The following is a 25,800-nucleotide window of genomic DNA, read 5'->3' on the forward strand; positions in this document are numbered from 1 at the left end:
GCAGAAGACAGAAAGTTGAAAACTTATAATAAGAAAGACTATGAAATGTTCCCTTTTTTAAAGCCATTCACTGTTTTCCCTAAATGGCAACGTTACCGTGTGGCTCCTACTGAGGCAGCAACTCTCCCACCAGAAATGACAGAGTAGAGGCTACTATGACTCCCCCCCCGCCCTGCCCCCCAGATGCCCATTACTGTCACTTCCCAACTTTCAGGAGGAATTCTTTTTTGGGGGGAGGCGAAGGGTGGTGGTGAGGACCCAACTTCTTTTAGAATTTATTCAACTTCACAATCCTTCTTTCTCACATTCCATAGTTTTCTTTTCTCTTATAACCTTCACATGTTAAAACAAGCTTTTTACCCTTCTTCCCAACTCTATCAAAAAACCGACGCAACCTTATAGTGCTTCTGTTTGCTTCAGAACATTCCCTTGTAGCATATTCTTACCCTGAAGTTGGCAACGGTCTTGACTTTTTAAAGAATCATAAAGAGATGCCTAGAAATGCTAGTGGACATTGGGGTGCCAATAGTCAGAGCCCACCCATAACCTATACTTCACATAGCCAATGTAGCATTCTCTAGGACCTTCTACACTCATTAAAAATTTAAAATAAAGAATATACTGATGAAAAAGATAAAAAAACATACACACATCATATTAAAGTCCAACTAATTAGGACTAATTTGAAAGGGAAAATAATGACTTGGTAAACTCTGGATTAGAAACTCCCTTAAATGAAATAAACCAGAACTAGAGAATTGTCTGAAGAGTGCTTGAAAGACTGGCTTTATAAATGGCAAATAGCTTGCAATTAATGTTATTTGTAAATAAATTAATGGATGCTTCTAAAGTGCGTTAAAACACTTCCTTCTATTAAATGGTTCAAACCTCTCTCCTAAGCTGTTTAAACTCTGATAAACCTTTTCATCAGAATATAAAATAAACTTCAGCCTCCGAAAATAAACAGGATGGTGTGAGACTCTGAATTGAGAATCTCTTCTGTATCATCACAATCTGACTAAATCTGGAAGGGTTCCCTTGGAGAATCCATTAAGCTAAATCTTCAGCAAGTATCTCTGGAAATGTAAGCTATTATAGATTAAAATCTTCTCTCCATGAAGCTGGCAACATAGCTATGGTCATTCCCAAGCCAGCAATAGTGAAGTGCTCATTAGTTACAGCTGCAAAACCTTCCCCTCTGTCACTGTGTACTCTCCAGCCAGGGAAGTACAGCCTCACAGGCTGAAATTCAGCCTAGGCACAGGCAGCTAAAATGAACAAATCAGAAACTGAATTAGTAGGGTCCATAGGTTACAAAGCAAAAATCAAGGCAGCGCAGATTTGTGTTTTCGACTTCCCATCTGGCACGGTTCACATCAAAAATGAAAGCAGAGAATGAATAGCCATGCAGTAACGGCCATATACACCACTACTTGGGCAGCAGGCCCTCGGGGAAATAGCTGGATACGCTTCCATTTAAACCCCCCGCCCAGGCTCAACATCCAATCGTGCAAGTTTTTTCCTTTAGGCTACTCGGTGAAATAAGGAGCGGGCAGAGACCACCGCCTGTTTTATTAAGTCTGAGGACAGATCCTAAAGGCACAGAACGAAAAGACCTTCATGTCCTAACACCTAGTCCAGGGCCCTGAACACAGAAGGCACTCAGTAGATATTTGTAGAATGTGTTACCCCTTCAGAATCCTTCTGTAAGATCAAATCACTCAAGCTTCAAAATAAGTAAGTTAAGAAAACTCAAGTTAAACCACATATACTGCACTGCGGTTAACAAATATCTTTGTTAAGTCCAAAGCAGCTCTTCTTTCGTGTTAGGTGCTAAAACTTTAATTTTAAATACCTGAAATGTCAAAAGCACAAGTGCTGTCCAAAAACACACTCAATGAGATGGCCACAGGTCGGCATTAGTCCTAGATAGGATTTCCCACTGCATGTTCATGTGACTTCTGCAGTCAGCAAAGCTTGTTTTACTGAAGAGATTAATCCAGGGCCAAGGTAATGACTTTCAACCCAATGTGCAAATATTTTGGTGGTGAAAAAAATAATCAAGGGGCCAGCAAAGCCTTTTAAAACAGTGGCAGCCCTCCCCCTCCCAGCCTCCGTGCTGCTGGCACAGGCAGCCTATCCGGAAGCTGCTCTCCTCTCTTGGCTTGTTAGGCCTCCCTCCTCTGTTCATCTTTTTTCAAAAAGTTCTAGGCATGTTCCCAGATACCACCTACCTGGGGGGCAGGGAGAAGGGAAAACTGCAATAACATTTGCAGTTTTTTAAATATGAAACTAGGCAGCTGTGGCAAGATACAAGTACGTTTCTTTAGCAACCTAAGAATGGAATTAATAGGCATAATCCTACCTTGTATTAATACAGCTCATCGGTAGCCTAAAGCTTAGAAAAAATCTTTCCCATCTAAAAATATGAGACTGTGTTGCAAGCAGCTTACTAATCATATTTGAATAATGAATATGGTCCATATGTGAAGTGGGCAGAATGTTAACTCAAGCCATGACCCTGGATGAGTGGCTGCCTATTCTTTACGTTCTTTGATATTCTCACTGCTTGTAAGGTGGTCCAGTGACACGTCAGCTATACAAGCTGCATGCTAACCTTGCCTTCTCTCTGACCCCAACCTAAAAGCTGATGACACCTGTATCACAACTGCTGCCGTGGAGTGCCTCTGCTCTGCCAGTTTCCTCCAGGCAGGCTAGGTCCACTGGTTGCTTTCACAGCTAGAAGCTGTCCCCACCCACCCCCCCGCCCCCTGCACAAAGCACTTCCTGGAGTGTTGTTCACCTTCACGTTGTAAATAAAGACACTGCTGCCAAAAGCAACTTGGATGTCACGAGTGTTCTCTCTAGTGAAACCAGATCTTAGTAACAGACTTCTAACTGGGCTGGATTCACTGCAATTAAAGCCAAATATGCTAATTTGGGTGAAAACAAAATCCAAAGACAAACCGCAAAGCTGCTCTGTTTATATTATTTCCTATCGTTGTTAAGTATTAATTGGTGTGTTTTGGTGTTTCTTCAAATCTAGATCTCCAAGGGATGCTGGGTCTTAAGTATGATGTAGACAGCAGGCGAAGGAGGGAGGGAAAGGAGATAAAGTGGTTAAAGTCCAAAAAGTTACCTTAAAGTCTACAAGTTCTGTGTTAAACAACTATTTTGTGCTTGGGTGCTCACCACCCCATAAACAGCCTTACCAACAGCTGGGCAAGCACATTAGTGTTCCATTCTTGAACTAATACTAATCTGAGAAAGGTTAGAAGGTCATATTGGCCCATTCTCCAAATGGCACATCCAAATACAGAACTCTACTTGCTATGTCTTAAAAACCCAGTTAAATATCAGGCCAGTTTATCATGCTAACTGTTTTAAAGCACCTCTACCTTTTTTTTACCAATAGCTTAGCTGACTAATGATGGACTCTCTTCCATGTGATATTGAGAATGACAAAGAAAAATTCTACTGAAGAAACAACTTGTGGGTACATCCACCACCTAGTGGTAAGTCTGGTGATAGAGTGAGCCGAAAGAATTATACAGAACTTTTTAAGAAAAAGGGATCAGAGGCAAACCAAAAAAGTTATAAGCCTCAAAAAGAAAAACGGTTGTATCCTACTCAGTTGACCCTAACTGATATTTTTTACCATTAGACATTGATTGAGAAGTTTATTTCCACAAACACATGGCCTATATACTCATGCTTAGCTATACTTCCTTCCCAAGTACCACTCAATTTTGCCTTCTAGCTCCTGAATAAGAGAGAATTAAAAGCTACCAGAATTCCACTATGACACTATGGCCAAGGGGTAGTGATAAGGATAACACCCTATGGGGCATTACATTCTTACAGTCAACACATTTAATGGGCATCAACTAAGCACCAGCGGCTATTGAGTCGATTTCAACTCATGGTGACCCCATTTATGTCAGAGTAGAACTGTGTAGCACAAGGTTTTCAATAGTTGATTTTTTGGAAGTAGATTGCCAGGCATTTCTTATGAGAGACCTCTAGGTGGGCTACAACCACTAACCTTTTGGTTAACAGCTGAGCATGTTAAACCCAGGGCTATTCCACAAAAGATCTAAGAAAGGCGATATGGTACTTTAAAGTCTGTAGAGGTGTTTTGACCCACAGTGTTTAACAATGACACAGGTGGCTTTGTCAGGGAATTTTACTATTTCTTTAGGAACGTGCTGGGTACTACAGTCTTCGTAGTTTTATCTGCATATTGCTTAACTTAGGCCTCCAAAAGTCACCTTGTTAAACTTGTTATTTCACATGACTATCTAACAGCTTTTAATTTCCTCAGAAAGGTTTCCTCCTAAGGGTGAAGAACTAGGCTCAAAGGTAAACAGCGATTATTAGGAAAACAAATCATTAAGAAAACATACCTTAGAAGTGAGTAGCAGGTCTTTCTTACTGCCGAGGATTATTTGAAAGGCCTGTATCCCTCTTGTGGTACCCTACAGAGTTTCTGGAACATCCCCAGTTTTATATATTCTGTCCCATTGTCTACTCTAGCATATGTGTGTGCAGATTTTTCTGTTGAGAAATTATGGTCAGCATAAGCATATTTTTTAAATCAACACTTAGCAAGTGAGTACTAAAAAAGCAACTATTATAAGCTAGAAATTTTAACAAGGCAAATTACTGAAGAGCGTGCTAGAACACCTTCCAGGATTCCTATTATCTTTTCTAAACCCTACTGCATACATCTTCTGGCTAATTTATCCTTTCTTCTACGGATTCTACTTTCACCCTCTCTTTTTCAGAGGACAGGAAGAGGGAATGACTGTCAGCCTCTCTACCTCTTCTAGATAACTTGTGAGCTATCAGTACGACTCCCATTTCAGATGAATCCAAAGAAAGTTATCAAGAAACACCAACTTCTTGGTATAAGAAATAGACAAGTCTGAGTATCTTTCACCTCAATTTGGTAAAAGAAGTTTTCCCAGAGATGAAGGGCATCCCCTTCCCAACACGATGCTCTCAGGCACACCTACCAGAAAACAACTTATCTCAAGGGAATCGATCTCAGGCCACAGAGTTGAATCCACAGCCTCCTTCAGTCACTTCTTCCACTCCCTAGTGCACAAACCAGTCTTCTGAGACTCAGTTTTGGCTGCTCCCTGCCCTCCTTCCCTGTCTCAAGTTTCTAAAGTTCTCAGTCACCCCAGAGAGGGGAGAGGTGGGCAAGCTGACTAATCACAGCACACAGCTCCCTCCCCCACTCCACCAGTCTCTGTGTCTCAACAGTAACAGGATATGAGACACACACACACACATTGGTAGAATCCAATTCCACAGTCAGAAGAAACGGGACTCAACTTGATCTTTTGTCAGTGCTGGTGGGAAGAAGGGGTGAGGTAACACCGGGCACCACATTGCTGAGTCGGTTAAGCGGTGAGGAAGGTGGAGGTTGAAAAACTGCCAAATTTCACCGTTATAAGCGATTCCCCCTCCCTTCATATGAGACAACATACTCACTGGCTTTCCTATTATCGCCTCAAGTGCTCTAGTACAAATGAATGATCTGGGCCTCCAAATGCCAACTAGATACAAAATTAAGAGGTTAAAAAATAGCAAGAAGTAGGACAGAACAGGGCTTCCTAATCTTTTTTTCCAAAATTTTTATTTATTTTGTTGTTGCTGAGAACATAACACAGCAAAACATACACCAACTCAACAGTTTCTACATGTACAATTTAGCGGCACTGATTACATTCTTTGAGTTGTACAACCACTCTCACCCTTCTTTTCTGAGTTGTTCCTCCCTCATGAACATAAAGTCACTGCCCCCTAAGGTTCCTACCTAATCTTTCGAGTTGCTGTTGTCAATTTGATCTCATACAGATAGTTCTTAAAAAGAGCGTAACAAGAGCATAATGTTCAAGGCAGACTTTTTTTACTAGTTAAGCTAAATTATTGTTGGGTTTTAAGGTGACTTCAGGGGATATTTCGGAAGGTTTAAAGATTATCTTAGTGCAATAGTTTCAGGAGTTCTACCCTCCATGGCTCCAGAAAGTCTAAGGTCCTTGAGAATTTGAAATTTTTTTCTACATTTTCTCCCTTTTGACCAGGATTCTTTCATGGAATCTTTGACCAAAATGTTCAGTAATGGTAGCTGGGCACGATCCAGTTCTTCTGGCCTCATGGCAAAGGAGGCAGTTGTTCATAGAGTCAATTAGCCACACATTCCATATCCTCCTCCTATTCCTGACTCTCCTTCTTCCTGTTGCTCCAGGAGAACAGAGACCAATTGCTGTGCCTTGGAACATCTGCTTTTAAGCTTTTAAGACCCCAGGTGCTACACAACGAACAAGGAAGTAGAAAAGAAACACTAAACATTAGGCCAGTTAATTGAGCTGTCCCATTAAACCATGACCCTAAACCTCTAAACCAAGAAACCAAATCTCATGAGGTGTTTGGTTGTATATAAGCAGCCACAGCAGCTTTTTTTTTTTCTTTTGTCATTGTTATAAATGTATCACATGACTTGTGCCAATTCAACTTTTTACAGGTGTAGAACTTATTGATAGCAATTACAATAACTGGCTGCACAACCCTATCCTTAATCAATGTGATTTTTCCATCACTGTTAACCCACCTTTCCCCCCCTCCTTCCCACTACTGGTAACTACCAATAAAATTTGGTCTCTATACATTTGTCTTTTTATATAAGTGAGGTCAATATTTGTCCTTCCATGATTGGCTTATGTCGCTCAGCATTTCTTCGAGCACCATCCATACCGTAGCATGTGTCAAGACTTCATTTTTCCTACTGGCTGAGTAGTATTCCACTGTGTGTATGTTTCACGTTTTGTTTATCCACTCATCTGTTGCTGGGGATTTAGGTCTTTTCCGCCTTTTGCCTACCGTGAACAGGGCTGCAATGAACATTGGTGTGTAAGTCTCTGTCTGAGTCTCTGCTTTCAAGTCTTTTGGGTATACACCTAGGAAGATTGCTGGGTCATATGGTAGTTCTATTTTTAGTTTTTTGAGGAACCTCCACACTGTTTTCCACAATGGCTGTACCATTTTGCATTCTTACCAGCACTGAAGGGTTCCAATTTCCCCACACCCTTGTCAACATTTATTTTATGTTTTATCTTAGCCATCCTAGTGGTAGTGAAATGGTATCTCACTGTGGTTCTGATTTGCATCTCTCTGATGGTGAATGACACTGAGCATCTTTTCATGCGTTTGGTGGCCATTTGAATGTACTCTTTGGTGAAATGTCTGTTCAAGTCCTTTGCCGATTTTATGACTGGGTTCTCTTTGTTAACGTGTTGAAGTTTTAGATATATTTGGGTTACTAAATCCTTGTTGGATGTATGATTTCCAAAGATATTCTCCCAGTCGGTAGCTTGTCTTTTCATTTTTTTGGTAAAGTCTTTTGATGAACAATAGTTTTTAATTTTTATGATTCCTATTTGTCTTTTGCTGTTCGTTCTTTGTATTACATTAGATAATCTACTGTTGAAAGCTAGACCTGACAGTGTCCCTGCTTGTTCTTCTAAGAATTTTATGGTTTTAGTTTGCACATATAAGTCCTTAATCCATTTTGAATTTTTCTGTACAGTGTGAGGCATGGATCCTGTTTCATTTTTCTGCATGCGGAAATCCTATTTTCCCAGCACCATTTATTAAAGAGATTCTACCTGTTGAATGGGACTTAGTACCCTTGTCAAAAATCAGTTGACCATAGATGTGTGGGTTTGTTTCTGGACTCTCAATTCTATTCCATTGGTCTACGTGTCTATTGTTAAACCAGTACCAGGCTGTTTTGATTACTGCAGCTGTATCCACTGCCATCAAGTCAATTCTGACTCACAGCTGGATACAAAAACAAAAACACACACACACACTGTCATCAAGTTGATTTCAACTCACAGCGACCCTCTAGGACAAAGTAAAACTGCCCCACAGGGTTTCCAAAAGCAGCTGGTAGACTTGAACTGTCAACCTTTTGGTTAGCAGCTGTAGCTCTTAACCACTGTGCCACCAGGGCTCCAAAACTGTATTAAAAAAAAAACCAAAAAACAACAAAAAAAAACCTGTTACCATTGAGTCGATTCCGACTCATAGCAACACTATAGGACAGAGTAGAGCTGCCCCATAGCTGTATGGTATGTTTTAAAATCAGGAAGTCTGAGTCCTCCTACTTTGTTCTTCTCTTTCAACATTGTTTCAGCTATTCAGAGCCTCTTGCCATTCTACATAAAGTTGAGGATTGGTTTTTCTATTTCTGTAAAGAAGACTGTTAGAATTTTGATAGGGATTGCATTGAATCCATAGTTTTGTGCGGTTGTCTCAGGCTGGATTCTCTAACCCATTGCCGTTAAGTCGATTCCAACTCATAGGACAGAGTAGAACTTCCCCAAACGATTTCCAAAGAGCGCCTGGTGGATTTGAACTGCCGACCTTTTGGTTAGCAGCCATAGCTCTTAACCACTACACCACCAGGGTTTCCCTGGGTTCTCTAGAGGAGCAAAATCAGTGAAGTGCGTAAGTATATACAGAGAGAGATTTATATCAAGCAAATGGCTCACAAGTCTGGAAAATCACAACTCCTTCGGTCAGGCTGGAGGTTTCTCCTGACTCATGTAGCTGAAGGGGCTGATGAACCCAGTATCAGCAGGTAAGACAGCAGGGCTCTGGCTCACAGGCTGCAGAGGCCAGCAGATCCCAAGATCAGCAGTAAGATGACAGGCTGTTGGCTCACAGGCTGTGAAGGCTGACAAATCCCAAGATGGGCAGGTCAACTGCTAGCTCAAGTCCTAAGAACTGCAGGTCAGATGAACAGGAGTCGGCAGCAGGATCCAGAATGTGCAAAAGCCAGTGAGCTTTGCCAGAAAGTCCACCTATATTGGATGCAGGTCACACCCCAAGGAAACTCCCCTTCCACTGATTTGCTGCTCATAGCAGATCTCATCACAGAGTTGATTACATTATAACAGATCTCATTATGGAAGTGATTACATCACTACATAGCTGGCCAAACCACACCATAACTGCCAAACCACTGAGAATCACCGCCCAGTTGACACACAACCTTAACCGTCACAGTAGTATTGACATCTTAACAATGTTAGTTCTTTCAATCCATGAACATGAAACATCTTTACATTTATTTAAGTCTTCTTTAATCTCTTTTGGAGCCCTGGTGGTGTAGTGGCTAAAGAGCTCAGCGGCTAACCAAAAGGTCGGCAGTTTGAATCCACCAGCTGCTCCTTGGAAACCCTCTGGGGCAGTTCTGCTCTGTCCTATAGGGTTGTTATGAGTTGGAATCTACCCGACAGCAATGGGTTTGGTTTTTTAACTCTTTCAGCAGTGTTTTATAGTTTTTATTGTATAAGTCCACGTCTCTGGTTAGATTTATTCCTAGGTGTTTTATTCTTTTAGATGTTATTGTAAATGGAATTGTTTCCCTAATTCCCCTTTCAGATTCCTCATTGTTGGTGTATAGAAACCCAACTGTTTTTGTTTGTTGACCTTGTACCCTGCAACGTTGCTAAATTCCTTGATTAGCTCTAGAGGTTTCTTGTGGATTCCTTGGGATTTCCTATTTATAGGATCATATCATCCACAGAGATAATTTTACTTCTTTTCCGATCTGGATACCTTTTATTTCTTTTGTCTTATTGCTCTGGCTAGGGCTTCTATTATTGAAGTGATGAGAGCAGGGACCCTTGTATTATTCCTGATTTCAAGGGGAAACCTCAGTCTTTCTCCATTAAGTATAATGTTAGCTGTTGGCTTTTCATATATTCCCTGAATCATACTGAGGAATTTCCCTCCTAGTCCAATCTTCTCTAGGGTTTTCATCAAGAAAAGGTGTTGGATTTTGTCAAATGCTTTTTCTGCGTTCATAAAGACGATCATGTAGTTTTCCTTTGTTCTATTAATGTTGTGTCAATTCATTTTCTAATGTTCAATTATCCCTGCATTCCTGGAATAAATCCCACTTGGTCATGGTTTATGGCTCTTTTCATATGCCGTTGGATTCTGTTTGCTAATATTTTCTTGAGGATTTTTGCCTCTATATTCCTGAGATATGGGCCTGTAGTTTTCTTGTGGTGTCTTTGTCTGGTTTGAGTATCAGGGCTATGTTTACTTAATAGATTGAATTAGGGAGTATTCCTTCCTTCTCTATCTTTTGGAAGAGTTTAAACAGTATTGGTGTTAATTCTTCTCTAAATGTCTGGTAGAATTCCCCAGTGAAGCCATCTGGTCCAGAACTTTTTTTGTTGGGAGGTCTCTCATCACTGACTCGATGTCTTCACATGTTATTGGTCGGCTGAGACCTTCTATTTCTTCTTGAGTCAGTTTGGGCAGTTTGTGTGTTCTTCATAATCTTTTTAAAACAATTTACAACAGGATATAGCACACATCCACACTGTTTCAATACTGATTTAGCTACCTACCTGTTGCCTGGGCTGTCATACCTCCCATCCTCAATTCCAACCCCAACATTATATAAAAACATGCCAGGCATCCCTTTTATCATTAACTTTAGGTTAAAAAAAAAAAGTACAGGTGGTTGAAGAAATTTACGTCTCTGGAATAGACCCACAATTTCGATGATACGCCAAATTTTCCTCCCTCCACCACTGCTGCACTTTCTGTTTTATTTATTTTTCCAACTTTATTATGATCATTTTCAACAAACAAAAAAGTTAAGAGTATAATAAACACCTGTGCACCCTCCACCTACATTGGATCTTTCCATTTTCCAAATTAGCCTTCTTTCTCTGTACTTGTGCAATCATAAACCCATATACTTTCAAATGTTTCTGTAAAAAATTGCAAACATTATGAAAATTGAACTATAAATTCTTCAGAACGTATCTTCTAAGAGTAAGGATATTTTTACAGAACGAAGATAACACCACCACAGTTAAGAATATTAACAATTCTGTAGCATCAAATATCTGGTCTGTATTCAAATTTCTCCAAGAATATCTTTCATAGGTATGGTCCCAACAGCCTCTCCCACCCTTCGAAACCAGGACTGAATCAAGGTTCACTAAATACATTTGGTTGTTAGGTCTCTTCAGTCTCTGCTAATCTAGAAGAGTCCCTTCCCTGCCTTTTCCCCAAGTGATATTGACTTTTCTTTGAAGAATCTAGGCCAGCTGTGTTACAGAATCTTCTGTATTCTGAATATTTCATATTATTTTCTTCCTGTAAACTGGAAGTTCACTTTTGAGGGTTGAGTAGAAAGAGGTTTACAAAATTTTGGCAAGAATATTTTATAGATAATGATGTATATTTCACTTTGTACCGCATCAGTAGGCACATGTCAGGTTGTACCACTATTAGTGATGCTATGTTTGAACCCTGGGTGAAAGTGATGACCATCAGACCTCTCCTTTGAAAGTTTTCTCCTTTGCAAATGAAGGTTTATTTGTGGGTTGACCCCTGTCATTGTGTTAATATCCTGTTTCCCTAAAAAAAATTAAAAATTCCCTAGTGACTTATAAAAACTAATTGCCATCGAGCTGATTCTGACTCACAGTGACTTATGTGTTTCAGAGTAGAACTATGCTCCAAAGGGTTTTCAATGGCTGTTATCTTTCAGAATTAGATTGCCAGGCCCTTCTTCTGAGGTGCCTGTGGGTGGATTCAAACTGCCAACCTTCTGGTTAGTAGCTGAACACTTAACAATTTGCACCACCCTGGGACTCTCTCCTGGCTTTAGCATCTGTTAATAATAATCCTTGTCTGAACCAATTATAATGGGGAGGGAGATTATAAAATCATGAATTTTTTATCATTCCCTTCCACATATCTGGCACTCTACTGTACGGAAATATTTCCCTTTTCTCTTTTTCATTTTTACTTAGCATTCATATTTTTATTTACTCGACATGCTACAATCAATTACACACTGAGTACACCAAATATTCAAATTGTCCCACATTTGGCCAGTCGGAGCTTCCTCCAAGCTGACTCTTCTATCCTTCTGACCCAACTGCATTAGTCTTTAAGCACTTCCTTCCTTTCTGACATAAGAAGATACACCAGTCTCTGCCCTTTTCTTTCTCTGCCCCAGACCTGCAATCAGCCATTTCTCCAAGGGTCCTGATTTCTTGCAGTGGGAAATGATACTTAGAAACTAATTTATGGGGGCAAAGTAAGCTAATTGCTATTAGAAGTATCATTGTTTTTAGGTTCTTTCGGAGGAATGAAATACATCTATTTGTTTCAATTATGAGTTCATACTGACATTGCCATTTCAAATTTAACTTTACCACTTTTTTCAAACTTTAAATTTTCCTATTTGTATTTCTTTTCTCTTATGTTGCCAATCTTGGTCCTTAATAACAATACCTACTTATTTGCTTTATTCCCTAATACACATAAAATAGCTTAGAAATAACAAGACTAATATTACCACTAACAATAATTTGTTGAGTGAATCTCAAGATTTCACTGCAGTTCTTTTTGTTCTTAGAATATATTTTACTAGGATGTACAGTCAGAGTACTGCTTTCTGTGTGATTGTATAACCAACTTGATGTATAGCTAGGTTCATTTGTTTGTAAGCAATTTTAAGGCTTCTTTTTTTCTCTTTGGTTTAATTTTTTGACATATAAAACATTTACATGTCTTAAAAGTTAAAAAGGTATACTCAGAGAAGTCTCACTTCCATTTCTATCCTTGCTACTCTGCTCCCCCTTCCTGTTTCCATTGGTTTCTAGTTTATCCAACCCATGTTCCTTTTTGGGGGTGGGGGGGAAGCAAATACATATTTACAGTCTCACTTTCTTACTCAAAATGTAGCATACTAAAATATTCTGTACTTTTTTTTTTTTTTTTAACTTGGGAACTGGTTTACAGAGTATAAGAATGAACATTTCTTGGTGTTGGGAAAAGACTGTGCTAGGTTACTGTGTTCACCTTCCCAACCTTACATGTCTGTAATAAAAAAATCATGAGCCTTAACTCTCGAAAGCCAACCCTGATTTTAAATGAAGCTCACAAGAAGTTAGAAACAGGCAAACCCTACTGCAATGTATGCTGGCATTTTTTTTTTTTTTTTTAAAGAAGATGAAAACTTACCAATTGCTTACAAATAGGCAAATATGTATTCTGCAAATGAATTTCTATGGTAAGAAAAGTTGACTTAAAAAGCAAGTGATCAGTAGACAGCCCTAGAAGGAAGATGGGGTGTCTGGCATTTTGGAAGGTGGCCACACAGATGTTACTCGTAAATGCCGTCTGTGTAATTTCTTACACTACCAAGAAGGAGCAAGACTGGAGGTGTCTAAGAACAATTCTCCATTCTTGGATCTGGTGAGGCTGAAAGCCAATTGCATCCTACAAATCAAACCCTCTTCACATATTGCTTAAGTGAATGAATTTCAACTATGAGTCAGCTTAGCATTTGGGAAGGCTAGGCTACGTCTAATTAGAGGTGAAAGACATGGAAGTCCTTGCCAAGTAGTACATGGGTGGCAGAAGTATAAGTAACTTTCAATAAGTGGCAGCCAAGTCTATGCAGGTGAGCTTTCTCCTCAGGCTAGCACTCAACAAAAGTTAATGAGACAAAAGCCGTATCAGTTTTTTAGTCACCATCTACTGCTTTTCACAAGGCATAGGCTCAAGGGAGGAAAGGGTCATCAAAACTCAACATTAACTAAGTCTGACTTTAAGGACCTAATGTTAAATTGTAACTAAGTAATAATTGGTACTGTTTCCAAATGTGTGTGGGTCACTGAGACCTTTCAGAATCCATTATGCAGTTAGACTAGATATTTTCAAGTTCAAAGGACAAGGTTAAACCCCTTTAAAGATCAGTGGCAGTTGGTCTTAGTTTCCACAGCTCTTAAAACAAAAAACGTTAAGGCTCTATAAGGACAGACCAGAGACACAATACACGTACAGCAGTCTATCAAAGATAGTCATGTCAAACCACTTAAAAAGCTTTTTTTTTTTATTCCCGATAAGCAATATGTGTCATCTTCTTGACTTTCTACCTTCAGCTGTGTATATTCAGTTTTAGAGAAAAACCTCAGTATAAAATTATAATCTTAGATGGTCTGTAAGAAACAAGATGACTGAAAGTGTTGGCTGTAACTTCTGTGGGGCTATTTAAAAATAACAGCTACTAGATAATGAATACAGTATAACCCCCAACACTCTCTACCTCCCAGACCAGAATACAGAAGTTTGGGTTTTCCTGACCTATGACTTTCTGAACAGCCATTTTCTAACAAGTAAACAGAAATACAAGGATAAAGATCTCTTTCTTTAGGCTGTATGGCAAGCCAGAAATCAAAATAAAATTCTGTATACAGGCAGTCTTCGGGTTACTTCCATACAACCCGGAATTACGAGCCAACCCCTGTAAAGCTTAGTATATTAAAAATCTGAGGTACATACAATGGTTTGTAATAACAAATGGATACTGCTTTGCAATGTGCATCAAAACATTATTATTGTAGTGTATCTGGAAGTCTCTTTAATTTTTTTTGATGGATAGAAAGGTAGACAATATACCAAGACAAACATTTAACTGATGTTAGATACGAACTGTACCTAACTGTTCCAATTTATACAAATTCCACTTAAAGAGAGATAAAGGAATGCAGCTCATTGGTAATCCGGGGACTCCCCATATAGGAAAGCTTGCTTGCTAAAATGTTTCAGTAAATAACACTGCCAGAACATCACTGATGTCAGTATTTTTCAAACCATTTTTGTTTAAACTTTGGCATATAAGGAACAAGCCTCAATGGTAGAACCACCTGAGAGCACTAGGTCAGGGTTTACATAAGCCGAGTAGAGAAGGAGTCTGAAATCCATACTTATTAGTATCGTGAACACCAAGGTCCTAAATCCCTGGATTTCCCTGACTTTCTAGTTAAAATGCTTTGCCCCAACATTAGTGGCTTGTGACTGTGATTTCCTTACATATGCTCTGTATGTGAAAGCATTTTAGAATCACGTGAGTGCTGCATCTACACTTCACAGAGAAAGCAGAACGCTGGGTGGTGGGGGAATGCTGTTACGTGACTTGCTCAAAGCAATCTGCTACCAAAACTGACACTGAAAAAGAACCAAACGACCCATCAGCCCAGTACTATTTTCCTTCTTTTGGAATAGGCTGGGGAAATACCAGCTTTCCCTTTTATTTTCAAGGGGTCAGTTTATGGAACAGTCTACTACTGCAATAAAGCTTTCTGAGCTTATAATACCAGCTGAACATTTGTGTGCTTTCGGGGAAGGAAAAGAATTTCAGTTCCAAAATCTAGACTCCTTTTGGGGGAAGTGATATAATGCAGACAAATGTAATATTTTACAGTTACCAATGAACTGCTATTGAGAGGTACTGTTCCTTAGACCCAGAAAGGACAAGGAAAGAAAAGTACAGCTCAAATACTATGGAATCAAGGTGTTTCATCCTGGCATATATGTCTGCTGTCTTTTGGGGATGGATGGAATGAGGAGCAGGGCAATGTATGGGTAATCTAATCATGACCACTTTACTCAAAGGAAATGTCCTTAGCATTTCCTACCAGCATCAAATGCAACTTAGAAATCCCAACCTGTATTTATACAAGCAGATTTTCAATTTTGTATGACTAAAACTGACCAATAATTTTTTTGGGGGGGCGGGGGGATCACCTGTAAAACACATTGGTTATTTTCATAGTAAATTACGATATTTAAAACATGCAATAAAGAGTATACTTTAAATGTGCTTATGAAGACATTTACTTATCCTGTGCTAAATGGGAATGGTGGAGCTTTTCTTTCAGAGACTAACAGCAAAAATTAAATATCACATCCTTAAAATGAGAACATTCTAGTAGGTTCCTTTCTCAACTAGTGTGCTACTCAAAGAAAGTATTGTCTTCAAATCATCTCTCCATTTTATAACATGCCTGAAATACCTAGAGAAGTTGAATTTTCCCACTACAAATGAGTTATATTAAATTTGGGGACGTGAAGTAAAAAAAAAAAAAAAAAAGCTAAATTTTGTCATTGATGCTTTCCCACATTTTGGTATCACCTCTCCAAATGACTCTACTAGGACTAGAAAAAGTTCTTGTGAGGCTATTAATTCCACTGAATACTTTGTATTGAAGTAACATGATACATGATTATGGAATCATGGTTTCATATCTATGGTAAACATTTACTTACTCAATGAACGACTGAAGAAAAACCTCCAGTTACATGGTTTTTAAGATACGGAAACTCTTCCCCAAAATTGAGTAACAGGTTTTAACTATATAGTTTCAGACTGAAAAGAACCTCGAAACAAATTTAATTAGTCCCAGGAAGTCAGTTCTGAAATTCCTTTGGTCACCTTAAAGGGTTTCTTTAAAAATAAATAGATAATTGGTGGTGTGCTTAAATTCCTCTTGGCTTTATTGCATCAGTGAGCAAAGAATAAGACATTCTTATATTAACAGCAGGTTCAAAGGCTTCATAGCAGAACATTTTTTCCATGTGCTGGAGAACAGTTACAACTGGAACCATCTAGGTCTTCCTGGCTCCTCTGGGAGGACTGTGGGCTCTGTTCTCTAATGGGCTCTCAGTTTATACACATTTAGCCCATAAGGCCTCGAATACAACATTTATTCAGCAATCTCTCGGTGTGGCTATGGAAATTCCTCTTAGACCTCAGGCAGAGAAAAAGAATATCCCTGCAAAGACCACCCTAAAGAGGTCTTGGCCCGTGGTTATACTACAGATCAGATTTCAGAGAGGTAAGGGACTCTGTGTGCTTAGTGTGTTCCAACCTCTATATCTGGCCATGTCTTTCTACATCATTCTTTCTCCCGTGCCCCAAACTAAATTTCATTCGTGTTTCTGCAGTACATGTTACACACTGTACTAACCTTAAGGCAGGGTATGGCCATTCTTTCTGGTCAAACACTAACTTTTCCAGGAAGAGAAACATACTAATATTGGTATAAAGCAAAGCCTCATCTGCCCTCCCTTCTTCACCCTGAGTCTTATTTATTTAATAAAGCAATGGTCAAAATAAGTAAGGGTATATGTACAACAAAACCAACAGTCAACATTATCCTCAATGGAGAGAGATCAAAAGCATTATCCTTGAGAACAGGAACGAGACAAGGATGCCCATTATCACAACTCTTATTCAATACTCTACTGGAAGTCTGAGCAAAAGAAATACGGCAAGAAAACGAATAATGGGCATTCAAATTGGTAAGGAAGAAGTAAAACTATCCTTATTCAAAAATGACATGATCCTATACACAGAAAATCCCAGAGATTTCACAAGAAAGTTAACGGAATTAATAGGAGAGTTCAGCAAAGTGGCAGGGTCTAAGATCAACACACCAAAATCAGTTGGATTCCTCTACACTAAGAAGAACTTCAAAAATGAAATCAAGAAAACAATACCATTTACAATAGCCCCCAAAAGGATAAAATACCAGGGATAAATCTAATTAGAGATGTAAAAGATGTATACAAGGAAAACAACAAACCACTACCGCAGAAACCAAAAGAGACCTATGTAAATAGAGAAATATACCATACTCATGGATTGGAGGGCTTAACATTGTGAAAGTGTCAGTGCTACCCAAGTGATCCACAGATATAAAATGCAATACTGATCTAAATCCAACATTCTTCAATAAAATGGAAAAACTAATCTCTAATTTTATATGGACAAGAAAGAGGTCCCAAATAGCTAAAGCAATATTGAAGGACAAAGTAGGAGGCCTCACACTTCCTGATCTCAGAACTTACTGAACAGTCACGGTATCAAAACAGATGCATGTACCAATGGAACAAAATTGAGAACCCAGAAGCAAATCTATCCAGCGATGGACAGCTGATCTTTGACAAAGGACTGAAGTCCATTCAATGGAGGAAGAGACAGTCTCTTTAACAAATGGTGTTGGCAGAACTGGGTATCTATTTGCAGAAAATGAATCAGGATTCACACCTCACACCATATACAAAAACTAACTCAAATGGATCAAAGACCTAAATGTTAAATTTAAGTCCATAAAGTTACTGGAAGATAACACAGGGACAAAGCTAGGGGTCCTAATTTGTGGCATAAATACACTATAAAATATAACCAAAAATGCATGAACAACAGAAGATAAATTAGATAAATGGGACCTCCTAAAAATTAAATACTTACGCTTATCAAAAGACTTTACCAAAAGAGTAAAACGACAACCTACAGACTGGGAAAAAATTTTTGGCAAAGACAAATCTGACAAGTGTTTAATCTCTAAAATATATAGAAAACTTCAACACTTCAACAAAAAAGACAAACAATCCTATCAAAAAATGGGCAAAGGACATGAACAGATACTTTACCAAAGAAGACATGCAGGCAGCTAACAAGTTCATGAAGAGATGCTCGGGATCATTAGCCATTAGAGAGCTGCAAATCAAAACTATCATGAGATAGCATATCTCACCGCTGCAACAATGGCACTGATCGAAAAAACAGAAAACAACAAATGCTGGTGAGGTTGTGGGGAGATCGGAACTCTTGGACACTGCTGGTGGGACTGTAAAATGGTAAAACCACTATGGAAAATGGTACGGTGCTTCCTTGAAGAGCTAGAAATAGAAATACTGTATGATCCAGCCATCCCACTCCAAGGTATACAACCTAGAGAAATAAAAGCAGTGACATGAATAAACATACGCACACCCATATTCACTGCAGCATTACTTAAAATAGCAAAAAGATGGAAACAACTTAAGTGTCCAATGGATGAATGGATAAACAAAATGTGGTACATACATACAACGGAATACTACACAATGATAAAAAATATTGATGAGTCCATGAAACATATTATATGTAGCATGCATGAATCTAGAGGACATTATGCTGTGACAAACAAGTCAATCACGAAAGGACAGATATTATATGATACGAATTTTATAAAAAGTCAAGAATAGGAAGCAACATTCTTTGATGGTTACCAGAACTGGGAGCAGAAGAGCGGGAAAATTATTTACTAGATAGCAGACGTGTTAATTCTGGTGAAGGCAAAGGCAATATACAATATGGGGGAAGTCAGCACAACATGACCAAGTTAAATGAAGACACCAAAAGGTACACAAGAATAAAGGACAACTGTGGTAAATGCTATAACATATACATTCTCCAACAACAGTAACAATAACCAAAAATCGGCGAGTGGTTACACAGGTAGATACGTATCCTATACAGGTGTGTGTGTGGGGGGCGCCTATGGGAGTACATGCTTCTGCTTATCTATGTACAGTTGTGGGCATGTGTATATACGTTTTTGTACATGCTGCACATATATTCACACGTATCACAGAACACATGGGGGCACAGTTATAGAAACTTCCAAGCCATATCCAAATAATTCATAGGACTGAGATGCCTGGTTTGAAGGCTCGGGAACACAGTCTTGGGCGACATCTAGGTCAATTGGCATAACATAGTTCATAAAGATCATGTTCTACATCCTAGTTTGATGAGTAGCGTCTGGGGTCTTAAAAGCTTGCAAGTGGCCATCTAAGATACAACTATTGGTCTCCTCCTGTCTGCAGCAAAGGAGAGTGAAGGACACCAACATCTCAAGGAGACAATTAATCCACAGGACTAATGGCCCACATGAACCACAGGCTCCTCTAGCCTGAGACCAGAAGAACTAGATGGTGCCTGGCTACTACTACTGACTGCTCTTACCAGGGACAAAATAGAAGGTCCCAGTTAAAATGGGATACAAATGTAGAACAAAATTTAAGTTCATACAAAAAGGCCAGACTTACTGGATTGAGGCTGGAGTAAGCCCTGAGACTACCACCCTAAGACACCCTTTTAATCTGGAATTGAATCCACTTCTGGAAGGCACCTTCCAGCCAAAAAACAGATTGGCCTATAAAACACCACTACCCGTGAGGAGTGTGCTCCTTAGAACAATTAACTATATGAAACCAAAGGGGCAACATCGGACCAAAAGCAAATATGAGAAGGCAAGGAGAGGCAGAGAAACTGCATGGATGGAAATGGGGAGAGTGCTGACACAAGTGGAGACAGCAACCAATGTCAAGGAACAATTTGTATATGAATTGTTCAATAGGAAACTAATCTTGCTGTGTAAACTTTCACTAAAACACAACAAAGAGCTCAAAAAAAAAAAAAGAAAAGAAAATGAAAGCAATGGTGACAGACTGCTTTAGGACTAAAAAGAAATCTTTTTCTGTCTGGGTCTTAGATCCCCTCTGGCTTAAGGTGGAAGCTGGTCTCCTGACTAACTGAGCTCACCAGCTTAGTCAACTGTCTTTCTGAGCTCTGCTCTCCTTTTTTTCCCTATTATCTTTCTCCAAACTTCACTCTTTGGCTATTTTCTCAGTCCCTCTACTCTCAGCACCTTCTGTGATTTTCTGAAGCCAGAATTTCATTAAAACACCCTCTGATGACCTTTATAATTTTACTATCATTCTCAGTCCAGGAATTTACAATATAAACTAGCATGTTAAGGAAATCCTTATATTCTGACCTGAATTTTAATCGACTGAGTCTAGGAAGCTCGGCTAGCCAGCAACTGGAGGTGGGGATGGGGATAAGCAGTCAGAACCACTGTTAGCATTTCAGATAGAACGTAGACTCAAGAAACACTGTTCCTTGCACTTTTTCTAGAGATACCCTTGAGTTCTTTTCAAACTTCACTGGCTGTACAGATGAAGAAACTACAGCCAGTCTAGTTAGGACATAGTAATCCCAAACACCCAACTCAGAGACTGGCTTTGTCCCAATCACCACATTCTCAATTCTAGGCAAGCATTCTAGGTTCTTCATCTGGGGTTCATGGATAGGCTGCCAATAACCCCCTTAAGTGTAAATTTTAATGGGTAGGTGCATTTTTTTCTGGGAGATGTACACAGCTCTGATAGGGCTCCAAACCCCAAATGGGTACGAACCTCTACACTAAACTGAAATGACCCAAATGATAACCCCACAGTAATACAAACTTCACAGACTATGGGTCTTTGTTTTGTTCACTGACTATCCTAAGTGCCTGAACAGATCCTGGGCCACAGTAGGTGATCAAGCAATACTTATTCATTCATTCAACAAAGAACTCAAATCCACTTCCTAAACTGATAGGGCTGCACAACGATTTCTGATTTACTCTGAATACCTTGGAGAAGAAGAATAAAGGCAGATAATTTTCAGGCTCCCCCACACTGGGCCTAAGATTTTCCTCATGGCCAAAAGTCATCCTCGATAGGAGTCGCTGCACTACCATTCCAACGTAAGATTTTCTAAAAATTTTGCCAGCCTTGTCAGATAAAAGAGTGGTTATAAACCTGAGATCTATCAAGTTTACCTGAGGAAACTGTTTCAAAATCCATATACCAAACCATTGTCCATCTGCCCTCTTACTCTTGTCCCCTCCTCCATTCTAATTCAGTAGGGGTTAGGAACCAGGTTAATCCAAGTAGGGTGTGGAAAAGCAAACACAAGCACACGAGTTTACCAGGCTCTTGTTAAAGCGGCTCGATGAACACAGGGAACGAATGGGTTAGACAGGCCATGGCAGAGATAAGACAAATATGGCAAAGGAAGGAGAGAATCTTTAATACCAATTCCACCTGTCAGATATGGACAATCCACCATGTGGACCCACAAAGGTTTAGGAGAGCATGACGACAGCCTGTCTAAGAAAGAAGGAGACAGTGTTTTTTACAATGGCTCGGTTCAACTTCAGGAAAAATTGGCAAGGTGCTCTCATTCCAAACATGCCCAGCATTTAGTTAATCTCCTCGCTGTGGAGTCAGAAAAGAATGTGCAGAATTCTGAACCCCCTACTCCCCAAATTGGAGGAGCTCCTTTTCCTGAATGTGAGGGTTGAAACAAAACTCATCAACTATCCACTCCTAATTACAAGCTGGGTAGAGAAATCAGGTGCTCCCCAACATGGGCACTCTTCTAATTTTTACTCTTTATAATCATTTTTCTCCACCCCACAAAGTACCAAGCCTTTGCCAACCTCAATTCATTCTCAACTGGGAAAGAAGAACAGAAGCCACCCCAGAGTAATGTCTCCCTCTGGGAAATCCTAGGGAAGGGGTACAAAGGGTCAGCCCCTCCGCCATGCAGTTTCCTTGGATGTACAATAGTTTATTGCACTTAGAACATCATGTCCCCAACCAGCTTGGTCTCTTTTCTGTTAAAAACTTTGGCAAAAGATTCTAGAGCAGCTACAAGTCTGTTACCAAGGCCACTGTATTGACCAGTATAATTAACATTCACAATTCATCTAGTCCAGCATGACAAGCCAGCTGGGCTACTCCCCAGAAGAAGCGAACATTGGGAACCTTCGTGTTTTGCTTGCCAAGAAGTCTGGTATTCAGAGGCTGGGCACTAAAAACTCAAGTACTACATCAGAAGCTGGATACTACCTGGCCACCATCAGGAAACTTAGTTACCAGAACAACTGAACACATCTGCCGTTTCTAAGAAGCATCTCCAGTGCCAAAGCAGTACAATTCTGAAGGTGTCTCTTTCCCCTGAATCCTGCTTAGGTCATGTACTTTAAGGAAGCGACACACACAAAATCCTTAGTGCTAACTAGAGTCTGAGCTCGCGGCTAGGACAAGCAATGGCCCAGGTCCCAGTAGACTGTTATCTAAAGGAGGTGCGGTTCAAAGACAAGGACACATAAAGCTTTTCAGCACTGAGCTCAGCTTTGGCTCCGAAGGGACAGCCAGGGCTGCAGAATGAGAAGAGCCAGAAGTTTGCCTCCCACTGCTGGGCAGAGCTGTTGCTTTATTACTTTCAGGACTCCAACACACATTCCAAAATCAAACTGCTCAACTCGTCACTGGTCTCAGACCTCAAGCACCCTATAAACCAGAATACCAGTTTCAACTCTGAGCAGAGTAGCCCGAATGCTAAGGGTTTAAAGTTTGTTTCAATGGTGGGAAATTCAAGTTACCTTTCCCATTACGTTTAACTATAGCCCTAGGCTTCTAGGCCACTGACTTACATTTCCATGCTACTGGGCTAAAAAACTAGGGGCCACATATTCACAACAGTCTCCTCCCTTAACTCCTATTTCCGGCATCATAAAAGCCTCTAATAAGCTGTTGAGAACCCCATAAATTTCTCACCTGCAGTTCTTGATACTCCCTTATCACCCACATGGGAGGGACCTAAATTAGAACAATCTAGATCAACTGAAAGGGAAAGTGAGCCAAAGCCACCAAGTGAGTCCAACTCACTTTCTCCTAGAAAGGATCACCTCATTATTTTAGTCATAATACAGTAAGTATTTATTTGTATTATGGGCCAGACACTATATATAACATGTACGCATGAATCATGGTCCTTGCCTACAATAAGTTTGGTCTAGAAAAATCAAATTAAGAATCATCAGACCAGCCCTTAAAATAGTTTGAGAAGCACAACACTGAAATCAAACCTATTTTTGAGAGACATTGGGAAGCAAATTATTTTGTTAGGATTTTAAATTCAGTCTACTACGTGAGCTTCCTATTCTCAACATTCCCAGGGAATCAGCTCTGGAGGGCAGTGGGGTTGAGACAGTACAAAAGCCCCAAAAGTTGCTGAAATGCTGGTTTCAGTGTGCTGAAGTTCCAAAGGTGAACCCTCAAGGCATTTATAATGAGTCTCTTGGGAAGCGGAGGAGCATCCCAAGGTGGGGGAGGGTTGGGTAACAAAGAACACCAACAACCTCAGCTTTGTGCCAAGCCACAGGGACAAACTGCATGCTGGAAACTTAATCTCTTAGCAGTTTTTGGACCCGTAAAGGAAAAGATTGTGGCTCAGAGGTCTGACCTTCTAAATCACGGCTTCTTAACCAGGACCCATGGATGAGTTTCAAGGAATCCAGTAAACCCTCTGAAGGTATATGCAAATTCCTGTGTTCCTGAATTATCCTGAGCAAAGAACTATGATTTTCATAAAAAATTAAAGGGACCTGTGACTCAAGAGGGGCCCTGGTGGTGCAATGGTTAAGAGTTCTGCTGTTATACAAAAGGTCGGCAATTCAAATTCACCAGCTGGTCCTTGGAAACCTACTCTGTCCTAAAGGGACACTATGGGTGGGAATGGACTCGAAGGCCAGTGGGTTTTTTTTTTTGTGTGTGTGTGACTCAAAAGATTAAGAACCACTGTCCTGGAGTCTCTAAATTTCAAGAGGTTTCCCTCATACAGGCAAAAGACAAACCTACTTAAAATCTCTACCTTCCAGAGTTATATATTTACTGACTTCTCTCCTGAAATTAGAAACAGAGATGGGGGTGGCACTTTGAAAATTCGAGGTGAATGCCTCTTTTCTACAGCTCTAAAATAAAGCTCCCAGTCATGAGAGTCCAAACAGGTTGTCCTTAAAGCATTTTAAGAAGGAGACAGGACAGACATAGTCAGAGGGAAGACCAGAATCTCTGCCCTAGTAACTTTCCTGGTAGATTTTTTGTTGTTTTGTTTTTAAATTTCAGGATCCTGGGACCATAATGGGAACAGGTAAAGGCCCAAAAGATTTGACTTCAGGTCAAGCCAGTCCTGGGGGAAAGGGATAATTCCCATTATGCCCATGGAAACCTCAGTGCCTCAAAAGTTCACTCTAACACAATTAGTAATGGAAGAGCTGGTGCCAAGGCCTGGTAAACTACTTGTGAAAATAAGCCAATGAAAATCTTATTGATTACAATGGTCCAATCCACAAATGATCACCGGGATGGTGCAGGACCGGCACCATTTCGTTCCATTGTGCATGGGGTCGCCATGGGTGGGGGACTGATTAAAAACAAAGCTTCCAAAATCCTGTCATTGCTCAGTACAAAGTGATTTGAACAGCTTCATTCAGGAGGCCTAAAAAAATGAAACATGGTTACAAGCATCTCCTCCAGGCCTTCAGCCCCTTCATTCTGCCACTCACCTACTCCCTATTTAGCTCACACAGAGCTGTACACCATTGTAGATCAGCACATGTGCATTCTCCTTGGCACCCTGAGCATGCAAGTTCAGTGGGATCCCATTGATACCATCATATATACACAGGTTCAGGACAGGAGAGAAAAATGGATAAACAGGGCTTGCTCTAGGCAGGCAGTTGTTCACTTTGTAAAGCACTAAGCCTGGGGCAGGTCCAAGACCCACACCATGGAACAGTGAGCAGTCAAACCCCTCCTATTTAAGCCTCATTTCCATCACACCGAGTACAGTATGTCCATTTTAAAAGAAGTGAATTGGCTTGGGCTACAGGTTAATCAACTGAGGCACAGGACCTGAGTGAGGCTTTGGGGCTTTCGTGGCAAGAAAGCAGGTGCATGCTTGGACAGTCCTGTATCTGTGGTTCTGTCAAAGTCCTTTCCCTAATCTCTATCTCAGGATTCTAGAAACTACTTTTCACCAGTAGTTCATGAAACACTGTGTCCTGTTTTGGTAATAAATGATTAAGCCCCACTGTATGGGGCAGTTCTACTTTGTTCTATAGGGTCACTATGAGTTGGAATCGACTCAATGGCAACGGGTTTGGTACATTGCTAAGCCCCACTGTAGAACATTATACACATTCTGAGATTAAGGCATCAGGCTGAATCCTTCAGAACAATTGAACAGACATAGGCAAAAAAAAAAAAAAAAAAGCACTTTTTTTTTTAGGCAAAATATGAAACCTGTCTGAGTCTCAACAAAGAGGGTGCTCCACCCTAGTGCTGTAACTGCTATGGAGCAAAGGCCACCTTCTGCAGGAGAAAACCAGTTACCGGTAAGTAAGAGCAGGCTGTTCAGGGCAAACAGAAACAGTACCTGGG

General features: G+C 40.1%; 1 protein-coding gene across 2 annotated transcripts in view; it reads right to left on the reverse strand.

Moving 5' to 3' along the window:
* The window catches only part of AHCYL1 (adenosylhomocysteinase like 1), a 47,737-nt gene that overhangs the window by 14,410 nt on the left and 7,527 nt on the right, over window positions 1–25,800 (reverse strand). The gene's annotated exons all lie outside the window — the stretch shown is intronic.

Source organism: Loxodonta africana, chromosome 3 (genome assembly GCF_030014295.1).
Source record: "Loxodonta africana isolate mLoxAfr1 chromosome 3, mLoxAfr1.hap2, whole genome shotgun sequence".
Lineage (NCBI taxonomy): Eukaryota > Metazoa > Chordata > Mammalia > Proboscidea > Elephantidae > Loxodonta > Loxodonta africana.